The following is a 12,486-nucleotide window of genomic DNA, read 5'->3' on the forward strand; positions in this document are numbered from 1 at the left end:
AGGGAGTGAAGAAGTAGGTGCTCGCTATTTTATCGAGTATCGCTGCGTGGAATAAAAAGAAAATGTAAGTAGCCAGTGATCTAGTTGACATTGTTATAGCAAAAAATGCTGCAGGGTAGGCCATGTAATGCGTAGGGTACATAACCGGTGGTCTGTCGCAGAGATGGGTAGTCAAGAGAATATATTACCGTAGCTTGGGATGGCAGAGAATTAGGGGGTGTAGTAAAATAACGAACTTTGCAGGCTTAGCGTGGGGCCACTGGCGCAAGACAGGTGTAATTGGAGATCGCTGGAAGAGGCTTCCATCCTGCAGTGGATGTGAATTGGCTAATGGTGATGACGATCACATCGCTAATTGTAAAGAGTGCACTTGTTCAGGTATGGAGAGTTGTATAGGTTGGGGCTATAGAATATTTACTAGCAGCTTGCAAACAATATTGAGGAACAGCAGCCAGCAAGAACAAAGGCTGCTGCTATATTTCAATGCCCTCGCTGTTACGCAAGGCATTTACGCCTGGCTTGACGACCTGGCGAGAACATCGAGTTAGGGACCTAGGTCCAAAGATGGCGAGAATTGCTCATTCTGAAGTTATGAACATGAACATGAGGTGTGAACATTTATGAGCTGTTTCGTCTGAACCAGTCGGAGATATCTATGGCACCAAGTGTCCTATAAAGACCCGTAACGATCGTTCTGAATAGTGTACCGCTCTAGAAGGAAAAAAAGTAAGATATATGAATACAGTAAAGGCAGAGCCTATAAGTTTTTCGCATCCTCTGATACAAACTACACCACGCGGCGTTCTTAGTACGACGATCAGAGAGGTTGTCGGGTTAACCTTCCTTTCAGAGAGGACAAGAAAATCGGTTTATATTTTCGAAGAGAAAGTTTTCTACTATGAATGGAATCTACAAGTGTCCCACATACCCCAAATTCCTTGGGGAAAGCCAAAACACAGTCATAGGCCGCGGGACCGTCCTTAGTACCTATTATTAATTTGAGATTCACGCTATGAAAAAACGAAGAATGGAAAATGTCTACACTACTGGTCATTCTTTTTGAACTTTGTCACGCTGGCTTCAATATGCGAGAAGCGTCGTTAGGAGAAAATACGTTCATTAATTACTGGTGCTTCGTGAGTTATGGCGCTACCGTAAGTGGCACGTAGATCAATCTTACAAAGCAGGCCTAACGGTGCTTCTTTCAAACGCCTCGCCTTCATGGGCACTCCAGGAATTCATGAAATGCGTGACACGCCATGCAGCAGCACAGTCATCGCCTTGTGACAATGCACGGTGACGCAAGCAGTGCACACCGAAACACCTTCGCCACGCAAGCAGTTATCTTGACCGTGCTATCATTCTTGAAAAGTGCCAGCTTGCGACCAAGGGGCGATAAGTACAGCGGGAATGAACAGCCCTAGCGATACAACGGCACAAAGTGCCTCTTCTAAGGGGCCACAGATTAGGCCTCTGTAGAGCGTTACAGTGCATGACTACTCGAGATATCAGTTTCGAGGCTGATAGCATGCTGCGGTGATAAGTCCAAGTGCTGTCCATTCATCAACAGTATCACTGGCGGCTTCAATTGCGTGTATTGTCACCGATGACTGCATGTCTATACGTGCTACGTGTGTTGAGTGCGCAGCTTATGTCACTGCGATTTATTCGCGAAGGGCAACAATTAACTTCCTGTTCCTGGTATCCGCTGAAAAAGATTCACTCCATACTCAGCGCCATTCACTTTTCGAAAATAATTTGAGAGTTCCTCTTGTACATCTGGAAGTATTTTTAGTTACGGTAAGGAAATATAAAACAATAATGTGATCAAGATAGCGCAAGAAACATTGAAGAACCATAATGCAGCCGCTTACCTATCTGCTCAAAACTCCACGGCGTAAATCTGGAAACTGCTACGGAATAGTCAAACCGGTATTCCACATTCTCAAGAAATGCTTGGGAAAGCTCGTGCGTGCTCTACGATCGACCTGCATCGAACGCTTGCGACCCATGGCGCCACTATAGTAAAACTTGCGAACTTATTAGACTCAGTTAAAATGTATAAAACGAATGTTGTAAAATCTCGCATATATCGCTTTAGGCGACTCCCAAGTTTTATTGCTGATAACAGGCGGTGCTTACTCGCTACAGACTACCTTACATGTTACATCAAAAAAAGCGTTTCTAAGTGGAATAGGAGCCGAAGGATGACGTGCTTCCATGCGGAACAGAAACTGAAACATCATGGATTTTCATGCATAGTGTCGTCCTGGGAGAAGTGGCGCTGGGTTTCGTCATCATACGATGGAGAACTGAATTTACGGCATACCGCTTGTGGAATTCCGTTACGGTCCGAGCGAAGAAACAAATGTACTGCTCCTAAATCAGTGGGCTTAGAAAAAAAACTCTGGGGCATATTAGAGAAGGATATGCTCGCAGGTACAGATACGGCCGTTGTAAGCGCTTACGAACAACACAAGAAGGACGTGAAGAGTGCCGAAAGACACGCACACACGCAGTTTATGTAACTCGTCATGGCATGCACAGCATGGAATAAAATGCCCTATTTCACCTGTTCGTACCGAAGTGGGTGGTAAACAATCGCGGGAACACAACCATGCGATCAACATAGACAAGAAATCCAAAAAGCTTTACCCCGGCTTCTAACGGCTTCATTCTCTGTTTCCTTCATATATTGGTAAGTAAGAAAGCTCGGAGCCTGTCGTCTGCCCAAATTTTTCTTGCTGAGGATAATACGCGCTCTTGTGTTGCTTTACGACTATAAAGTTAGCGGACTCCTTGAAGGTGTACTGTGCTCTGATTATAGCTACGTAGGCACTGATGCTATGTATATTCGTCAAGTTGTAGAAGAGATGAAAGAAGTTGCTGGATTTGTTATCTGTAATCCGCAGGCTTGAACTTAATATTAACAGCATATGATGCCGTCGCCTACTAGCCTTTCAATACAGTATCATTGGCAGCTTTTTTCCGCCTTCTGGCCTCTGTGTAGTGCTCTTGTAGGCATTCTCAGTAAAATTCTAAGCTTCTTTAAGTAGTACGCTTGCGATATACAGGGTGACCCAGCTAAATTTAGCCATAGTTTAAAGATATCAGAATTTTACGTAGCTGGCCAGATCAAAGGTAACGTTGCAGCTCGGGCTCTTCCCCATAGAAGTGGTCGAGGCATCAAATACATTATTACTAACTGCATTCCCATTGTCAAAGGAGCGGCAAACAAATTCTTGAACGCTACGCACTGTCAAAACAAGTAAAATATTTATTTTTTATTAAAAGAACACACAAGTATGTCTAAAAAATTCCGCCGAAAATTACTGATTTCCTTGCTTCCGTGTTTTCTTTCCACTAAGTATAGAACCTATCACACGAACTTTAGAACTATATCAGTTTAAAACCAGCAAAGAAGTGCATGTCACTGACATGACAAATGTAAAAGCCATACAATGAACATGTCGAGGACAAATATTTTAATGAAAATGTTAACCTACCAGCCTTTCTCTGATTTGCATCTCTTGCTCCCACTCTCTCTGTCATTTAAGAGCATTGCTTACATTTTTGTGCATATGCAATGACCAGGTAAAAATCTGAATGATGCTGTTCTTTGTTACAATGTATTGAGCAGGAGGAGCTCTCAACGGTCATGTATTGTGAGTAATTGCACCGAAGTTGTAGTCGCGTCAGAGAGCACATATAAAAAGCAGAAGTTCTGCAATATATACGAAAGCGAGTCACATGAAGGTGCGCCAGTGCGAATATATGACAAACGGGGTACCTTTTTTAAAAGTAGTCTCCATGAGGATTAGGCAATTGTACCACTGACTAACGAGTTGCGTGATTCTTGTCTGATAAAACTCCTTGGGTTGCTGCTTCAAGAAGTCTGTAAATGATCATTGTCCGACACGAGCCTGGTTTCCTTGAGCTGTTTTTTTCAAATGCTCCAAAATGTGGAAATCGCAAAGCGACAAGGCTGGGCTATATGGCGAATGTTGCAGCGTTTCCCACGTGAACTTTACCAGTTTTTTATTAACGACATTAGCGACGTGGGGAAGGGCATTGTCTTGGAGCAAGATAACACCATTCCTCAATTTTCCCCGTCCATTGTTCTTGATTGCGACATGCAGCCGATCCGACGTTTCACGATATCGGAAGCGATTGATAGTCTCTCCAGCTTTAGCGAGTTCGATCAATATTTGCCACTGACTATCGAAAAAGAGGTCAACAGCTTTCCGGCTGAAACGGCGGCCTTTGATTTCTTTGTGGGTTAGTGAATTCGAATGTTCCCAATATAAGCTTTGCCATCGTACTTAAGGCTCATAGTAGCGGCACCGTGATTCATCTTCGGTCGCAATTGCAGACAAAAAGTCGTCACCCTCAATGTGATACCGGATCAGTAGAGTCAAGGCAGCGCCGAACTTCTCCGTATCCTGGTGGTGGTTCAAAATGTTGAAATCCATTGCGCACACAAGAACCGATAACCGAGATGATAATGAATTATGGTGTGACCCGAACCGTGATTGATGTTCACACGCCCTGCCACTTCATCGATGCTTATCCTCCGTTCTTGTCAAATCAACCTTTGCAGTTGTGTTGGGGGTGATTGCAAGGAGGCTTTGTCCCGATCTTGCACCGTCTTTGCAACTTTGCCGTGCTTCTTTAAACGTTTCATCCAAGGCTTCACTGTGGTCAATAAATGCAATGTTCAAGGCTCACGGCAGCCATACCGCGACTAATTTCTTTTTGGGAAACATGTGCAGCTGTTAAGAGCCTCACGACACTACGCTGTCCTACTTTTGGAGTGTCGATTATGTCACACAGTCATGTTCAACCCAGTGTCTGAGAGCATTAAAGAACGTGTATTATGACAGCTGCGTGTCACTTTTATAAATGAGAGATGCCTCTCTGCTACGCGCATGCCTCGCACAAAATGAACCTAACCTTTATTGCTCGGGGTGGGTTGGCTCACCTTCATTTGACTCGCCCTCATACACTATATATGCGAAGATACAATGGAACCTACAAATGCGAAAATACAGCTTGATAAAGGGAAAAAAACTATTACTGGAAACAAAGTTCACTGTGCCTATACGCAAAACCTCGCAACAAGGTACACAAACTTACGTATAATTCTCCAATAAATCTACATATCTAAGAACACGTCACAGCATATAATTCGTCGAACATGTCATACAAACATGTTGCGCAACCACAGATTCACAGACCAAAACCGCCCTGCCCTTACCCTTCCCCTGATGTATCGCGCGCGACGGAATGCGGCGTGCTTGTTCCCCTCTTTTCTCCTTTGCGCACGCAAGACTGAGCCACCATCGTCGGCTCACCCATGCCACCCCCACCTTGTGCTTTCACTCCCACATACAGCACGCGGCGCGCGGTCAATATGTTATCGCCCTTGGACTTTATACGGAACATTAGGGTGACGGCGATGGCAGGAACGCGCCTGGAGTGTCTATAATATTGCGATCACAATAATATTGTTGCGTGTAGAAAGGCACAGACGGAAGAGGCTATACACAGGCTATTTACACTAATTTACATTGGACTGGAGCCAGAGTGCCATGCCGACATTCGCTCGCGCGAAGCGCACAGACCGACTTCGTCGTCGTTCTCGCGGCGGCTCGTCTCTTGAGTATCGTAATATCGTAATACTACCCCCCGGCGGCAAAAGCACCGTCACGGTGCTGTTAAATATCCAAGGTGCGTGGAGAGTTGTAGGGCTTGAGTCGCGCGACGTGGACAATGTCACTGTTTGTCACAGCGGAAGTGGTAGTGGGCGTGGCTAGAACAATTTCATAGGTGACATCGGTCACTTGGCGGAGCACGCGATATGGGCCTGTATAACAGGAAAGCAATTACTCCCAAAGGCCAACTTTACGCGATGGTGACGAAAGCAGCACGAGGGTGCCGGAAACAAGAAGGACATCATGGTGACGGAGGTCAAAGCGCTGCTTCTGTTTGTCTTGAGGCACTTGTAGACGAACTCGCGCAAGTTGACGGGCATGGTCAGCACGGGCGATTGCATCACGGGCATAAGCGCAAGTTGCAGCTGTGGTGGACGGAAGCACAGCGCCTAGTAGTAGCGTCGGTTCTCGGCCATACAAGAGGTAAAACGGCGAAAAGCCAGCAGTTTCGAGACGGGAAGAGTTCTACGCGAATGTAATGTAAGGTAGAGCCAGATCCCAGTCACGGTGGTCGTCTGAAACGTATTTCGATAGCATGTCGGTAAGGGTGCGGTTCAAACGCTCAGTGAGGCCGTTCGTGTGAGGGTGGTAGGAGGTGATAAATTTATGCTTTATGGAGCAGGCTCGCATGGTGCCGTCGATGACGTTGGCCAAAAACGTATGGCCACGGCCTGTTAGCTATTGAAGCGGAGCACTATGCATCAAAAGCATATCATGTAGAAGGAAGTCTGCAACATCAGTTGCGCAACTGGTCGGAAGAGCCCGGGTTACGGCGTAGCGCGTCGCGTAGTCAGCCGCGACTGCAACCCACATGTTTCCTGATGTAGATTAAGGAAATGGGCCGAGAAGGTCTGAGCCAACACAATGGAAGGGCTCGGCAGGGATTTCGAGTGGCTGCAGGTAACTAGAGGGGAGCTGGGAAGGCTTCTTGCGTCGTTGGCAATGTTCACATGCGGCAGTGTAACGTCGTACGGAACGGGCAAGGCCTGGCCAGAAAAAACGGTGACGTACACGGTCATAGGTTCGAGATACGCCGAGGAGTCCTGCCGTTGGTGCGTCGTGAAGCTCTTCTAGAACGGTTGAGCGGAGGAGTACGACGAGGCGTAGAGTGTCATCGGCTGGAAAGTGTGTTCAAAATGGTCGATGAGTGCTCTGATGTAGGCGTCACGACGTTGCTCGTCGGCGGAATGAAGCAGCTGTGATACAGGGAATACGCAAGCAGCACTGCTAATATTGGAGGAATCAGGGTCGTCAACAGGGTAACGCGACAAGCTGTCAGCGTCTTGGTGCAGGCGGCCAGACTTGTAGCCCACGAACAAGAAAATTCTTGTAGCCTCAAAGCCCATCGACTAAGCCGGCCTGTAGGATCTTTTAGCGATGAGAGCCAGCAGTGAGCATGATGGTCAGTGACTACGGAAAAAGGGCGACCGTAAATGTAAGGAAGGAACTTCGCAACCGTGCAGACAACAGCAAGGCATTCTCGTTCCGTAATGGAATAGTTGCGCTCCGATGGTGCTATGAGGCGGCTCGCATAAGCAATAACGCGATCCTGGCCACGCTGACGCTGGGCTAAGGCGGCACCTACGCCATGACCGCTGACATTTGTAGGCAATTCTGTAGGGGCATCAGGGTCGAAATGGGCGAGAATGGGTGGTGAGGTTAGAAGTGTGACGAGACTAGAGAAGGTGGGGGCTTCTGAGGTGCCCCACGACAATTGTATGCCTTTCTTCAAAAGATTAGTGTGGGGTCTAGCAATTGACGCAAAATTTGGAACAAAATGCTGAAACTACGAGCATAGTCCTACAAAACTTCGGACGTCCACGGCTGTCTTGGTTACCGGAAAGTTCTGGACTGCGCGAGTTTTGTTGGGATCAGGCTTTACTCCGGAGGCGTCAACGAGAGGGCCCAGAAGAGTAATTTGACGGTGGTCAAAACGACATTTGGATGAGTTAAGCTGCAGCTTCGCCTTTCGAAATACATCAAGTATAGTTGTTAGACGCTCAAGGTGAGTGTCGAACGTTGGCGAGAATACGATGACGTCGCAGAGGTAGCAAAGGCATGTGGACCATTTGAAACCTTGGAGCAAGGAGTCCATCATACGCTCAAATGTGGCAGGGGCTTTGCATAATCCAAACAGCATTACTTTAAGTTGGTACAGGCCATCAGGTGTAATGAACGCGGTTTTTTTCTCTCCATATCGCCAACAGCAATCTGCCTGTATCCAGAACGAAGATCAATAGAAGATAAATAGCTGCAACCGTGGAGGCAGTCAAGGGCATCGTCTATACGTGGGAGAGGGTAGACATCCTTCTAAATGGCGTTGTTCAGATGGCGGTTGTCAACACAGAAGCGCCATGTGCCGTCCTTCTTCTTAACCAGCACCACAGGTGACGCCCAGGGACACGAATAAGGCTCAATGATGTTTTTATTTAGGATTTTGTTCACTTCACTTTGAATTACTCGGCGTTCCGACGCAGAAACTCGATACGGTCGTCGGTGAATAGGCGTAGCATCGCCAGTAAGAATGCGATGCTTGACCGCGAGCGTCCGGCCTAAAGGGTGTTCGTCGAAGTCGAAAATATCTCGGTAGGACGATAATACTTGGCAAAGGTCTTCAGCCTGCGCGGAGGACAGGTCCGTCGTAACCATTTTCTTTATGTTGGGATTGGCGCCCGAGGCTGGCGCGAGGAGCCTGCGAAGCTCGCAAGAACCATCGGTTGATAACGCTGCCACATGATGATCGCAGAGACAATCAACGTTGGCAAGGCAAATACCTTGCAGTAGTATTTGCTTTGCCAAGCCAGAGTTAAAGATAGGCATGCGAGTGTGGTTCGCAGTAATACTAATTAGAGTGTGAGGCACGGTAACCTCATAATGTAGTGGAATGTCGGGCAGAGGAGTGACGAGGTATTCGCCATCAGGAACTGGTGAGGAAGACAATAGTTCAATAAAGGCTATTGACTTTGGCGGCAGGCGCAGAAAGTCGGTGGGGCATAAGCGCACACTGGGGTGCGTCGAAGGTTCTGCGAGAATCGGCAACTCAAGGCGAAGGGTACTGGCAGAGCAGTCAATAAGGGCAGAATGCGCGGAGAGAAAGTGGAGGCCGAGAATTAGGTCGTGGGGGCAATGAGCGATCACAATGAAGTGGACATTAGGCACAGTAGTATACATTAGGCACAGTACCACCTTCCGCAACGCGGTCGACGAGTGCCGACGCTAGGGTGAGGGGCTTTTTGAGTCGTCGTCGGAAGGCAGCACTCATAATAGAAAGATGAGCGCCTGTATCTATGAGTGCGGTGGCAGGATAGCCGTCAACGTCAAGTAGGTTTTGGTTCGTAGGTAACGTGAGCAGAGGATTTGAGGGCAGTGTCGACAACGCAGCTTTACCCCGAGAAGCTGCAGTGCCTAGTGTAACGGCTGCGTCCGGGAGGCGATAGGCGGCGAAGAGAAGCGGATGGATCGGCGCGAACAAGACTGACGGCGTCGAGGTGAGGGCGAGCTGTTGTAGCGAAGGTTCGGAGCAGCGGCATCAGCGGCACTGGTTTCATGGCTGGTGGCATAGGGAACAAAAGGTTCAAAGGTGCGAGAATAAGTGGCGGCGTATGTCCGAGGAGGTGGTGGCCATCGGTTGCGGCAGTGACGAGCGACTTGGCCGATGCGACAGCAGTGGAACCATATCAGCCTGTCATCAGGGGTACGCCATTTGGGCGGGTTGCGGCGAGATATGGCAGAAAAGGACTGCCGGGGGCGAGGAGGGCCGGAAGAGAACTGGGGAACGTTGGGTTGAGATGTTGAACACACGGAGCGCAGACCCATGTTCTCAAATTCCTGTCTTACTACAGCCTGAATCATGGTAATCATGGTTGCTGGTGGATCAGGAGGCGTCGCGGAGAAAGCTGGCGAACAGGCGGCCTCGAGCTCGCGGCGAACAATACAGGTGACGTCGTCACAGCCTGACGCGTTCGACCCTCACATGTCGACGTAGCAGCAGTGTTGTGTAGCCGCGTGATGTGGCGTGTGATACGGCGGCTCTTAGCCTGTTCAAGGCGCCGGCATTCTTTAATGATGGCGTCGATTGTCGAGACGCTGCCGAAAACAAGCAACTTGAAAGCGTCGTCGGCGATGCCTTTTAGAACATGTGACACTTTATCAGCTTCAGAGATGGCACCGTCAGCTTTGCGGCATAGAGCCAAGACGTCGAGCATGTATGAAACGTACGACTCTGTAGATGTGTCAACACGAGACGCGGGAGCCGTTCTCGCGGCAACCTTGCGCCCAGTGGGGTCGCCGAACAGTTCCCGTAGCTTTTCTTTGAAACTGTCCCAACTGGTTATCTGGTCATCATGCGTCTGATGCCACCCGCGTGGGGTGCCGGCCAGATAAAAGAGGACATTGGCGAGCATACCCAGCACCTCCACCAGAATGTTACGTGTAGAAAGACACAGACGAAAGAGGCTCTTTACAGGCTATTTACACTAATTTACACTGGACTGCAGCCAGAGCGCCAGGCCGACATTCGCTCGCGCCAAGGGCACAGACCCACGTCGTCGTCGTTCTCGCGGCGGCTCGTCCCCTGAGTATTGTAATACCGTAATATTATATTAAGAGTATCCGGCGACTGAAGAATCCCGTGGCCCACTACTTTCCCCAAAAGAAGCAACAAAATCGAACTTCCACCACGCGACCATTCGCAGCGCCGCAGCAATGTCTTTTTTTTTGTGTGTGTGGCGGGGGCACGGAAATGAAAAAATTCAAGAAAAGCATGTTCGCCACAATGTAATGCCTACTTTGGGCACCTAATGTGGATACCGAAGGAACATCAAGGAGAACGTGACATGCTTGGTCCACAGAAAACCACACGCGTACTGGTCTGTATCCTACACCGGCGAGACCAAATTTCCAGGAGAGGTTGCGCTCAGGGGACCGCGTTGTAATCAGTCGCGTCCTCGCACTTATGGCGGGGAGCGACAATGCATCGTTTCTTTTTCTGGTCTGCTAGCCAGAAAGTGTCCAAAACTCTGCCAGACGAAAATCCACTCGGCCATAGAAAAACGAACGCGCATGGAAGTGCGTCGCATGGTGACCGGGCAACCCGCGAAAAACGCATGCACTTTGGCCGGTTGCGGTAGTCCGCGGGTAGCGAGAACAAAAAAAAATATAGAAAAACTGAAGAGGCTAAATGCTACTCGCGAACAAAAGTCAAAGTAGAAAAATAAATAAGAACGTAGTTACCTTGGCTGGCTTTAGTGCTTCGACATGGATGCTTTGGCGCAGGGGAAGAAAAATGTTGACAATCTTTTCTGTGACGTGACGCTATAAATGAACCACCACAATGCATGTTTGTACTCTCTCGACACACTTCGCACTTTTGTTACCACCCTTACTCAATGCCCTGTCAAGGGGCATAAGGTATTTTAAATACATAAACATATAAATAAATAAATAAATAAATAGATAGATAAGTTACAGAACATAAGTAAATAAACACTTCGTCTCATCGGATCTCGATGCGTGCTTTGTCAACTTGTCTGATAGCGTGTCGATTTGCCTTGAGCCTTTGGATGATCCTATGTACGACTTAAGGAAAGTCAATGCACGATTGGCGTCAAATGTTTATAATAATATTAGGTCCACAATCTTTCGGAGTTGAAAATCTGAAGCACGACTTTGGAAATGTCAATGCGCCTGTCGCATCAAAGGTTTATGAGAACTTTATAGCCATGAAGTTTGAGAATTGAAATCCATGCGCTCCGTAAATTCCGCGGCCTCCACCTGACGCCGCGATGAGCCTGCTCGCCATCGAAACGCTCTTGAAACTGTGCTCGGTTGGGAATCCTTGCTATATGATATGTGACTTCTGGTGCACGGACGTTTCCGCGAAATCCAGCCCGATTCCGCAATGTTCGCACTGAAATGTCTTTTCGAGCATGAAAAGGACATCCTAGACAAAATCTAACATGATTTCCGGCACCGTGGGCAGTTTTAGTCGGCGGCGCATGACAGCACGAAAAGATTTCGGTGGGGAGGGCTGAAGCACCATAAGCCTGCCCCCCCCCCCCCCTGCTTACGCCCCTGGTGCTCTTGGTACTTGACTGTCACTTGGGCTCGATCTAATTACACTTGTTTCATTTCCATGAATCAGCCATCCCTCCCTAATCGTGAAATATACCTCCGCAAATTGTTCACTTCCGCAAGAAACAACTTGCTGTATAGCGGGACAGGGGCATCATACTTGTCCTCCTGGTCTAACGTTCTGCCCCTGTTGGGCTTAAGACAAATTGGAAACCAGCTGCCTCGTAATTGAACACATACGCACAAATATATGAAAAAAGAGACTTATGCAAATCAAACGCGCATGCTGGAATCTACAGAAGCGAAGCAATGATGGAGCGGGTAAATGAATTGCGTAACTCGGCAAGCTCTTCAAATTTGTCCGTCTGAACCTGCCAAGCAAGCGAACGGGAAAGGCGCCGGGACAAGTGCGAAGGAGAGGGCTCAGTACGCGGGTAAATAACGTCACCCAGAGGAATGTGTACGTAACGTTAAGCGAAGCATGAATGGAGAAAGGAGGCGAAGCGTAGCAGAAGAGCAGGGTGTACCCTACCATACCCTCTATATATTGCTACGGCATGAGCCGGGCGAGGAGAGGAAGACGTTAGCTGGCGCAACCTCGGGACGCCATCCTGACTTCACCATCAACCGCATTCCTTAAATAAAGCCGGTCCAACATTGCGGGGTACTTCGACCAAGACGATGGAGCTGCTGCAGCAAG

This window comes from Dermacentor albipictus, chromosome 1 (assembly GCF_038994185.2).
Source record: "Dermacentor albipictus isolate Rhodes 1998 colony chromosome 1, USDA_Dalb.pri_finalv2, whole genome shotgun sequence".
NCBI classification, from domain to species: Eukaryota; Metazoa; Arthropoda; class Arachnida; order Ixodida; family Ixodidae; genus Dermacentor; species Dermacentor albipictus.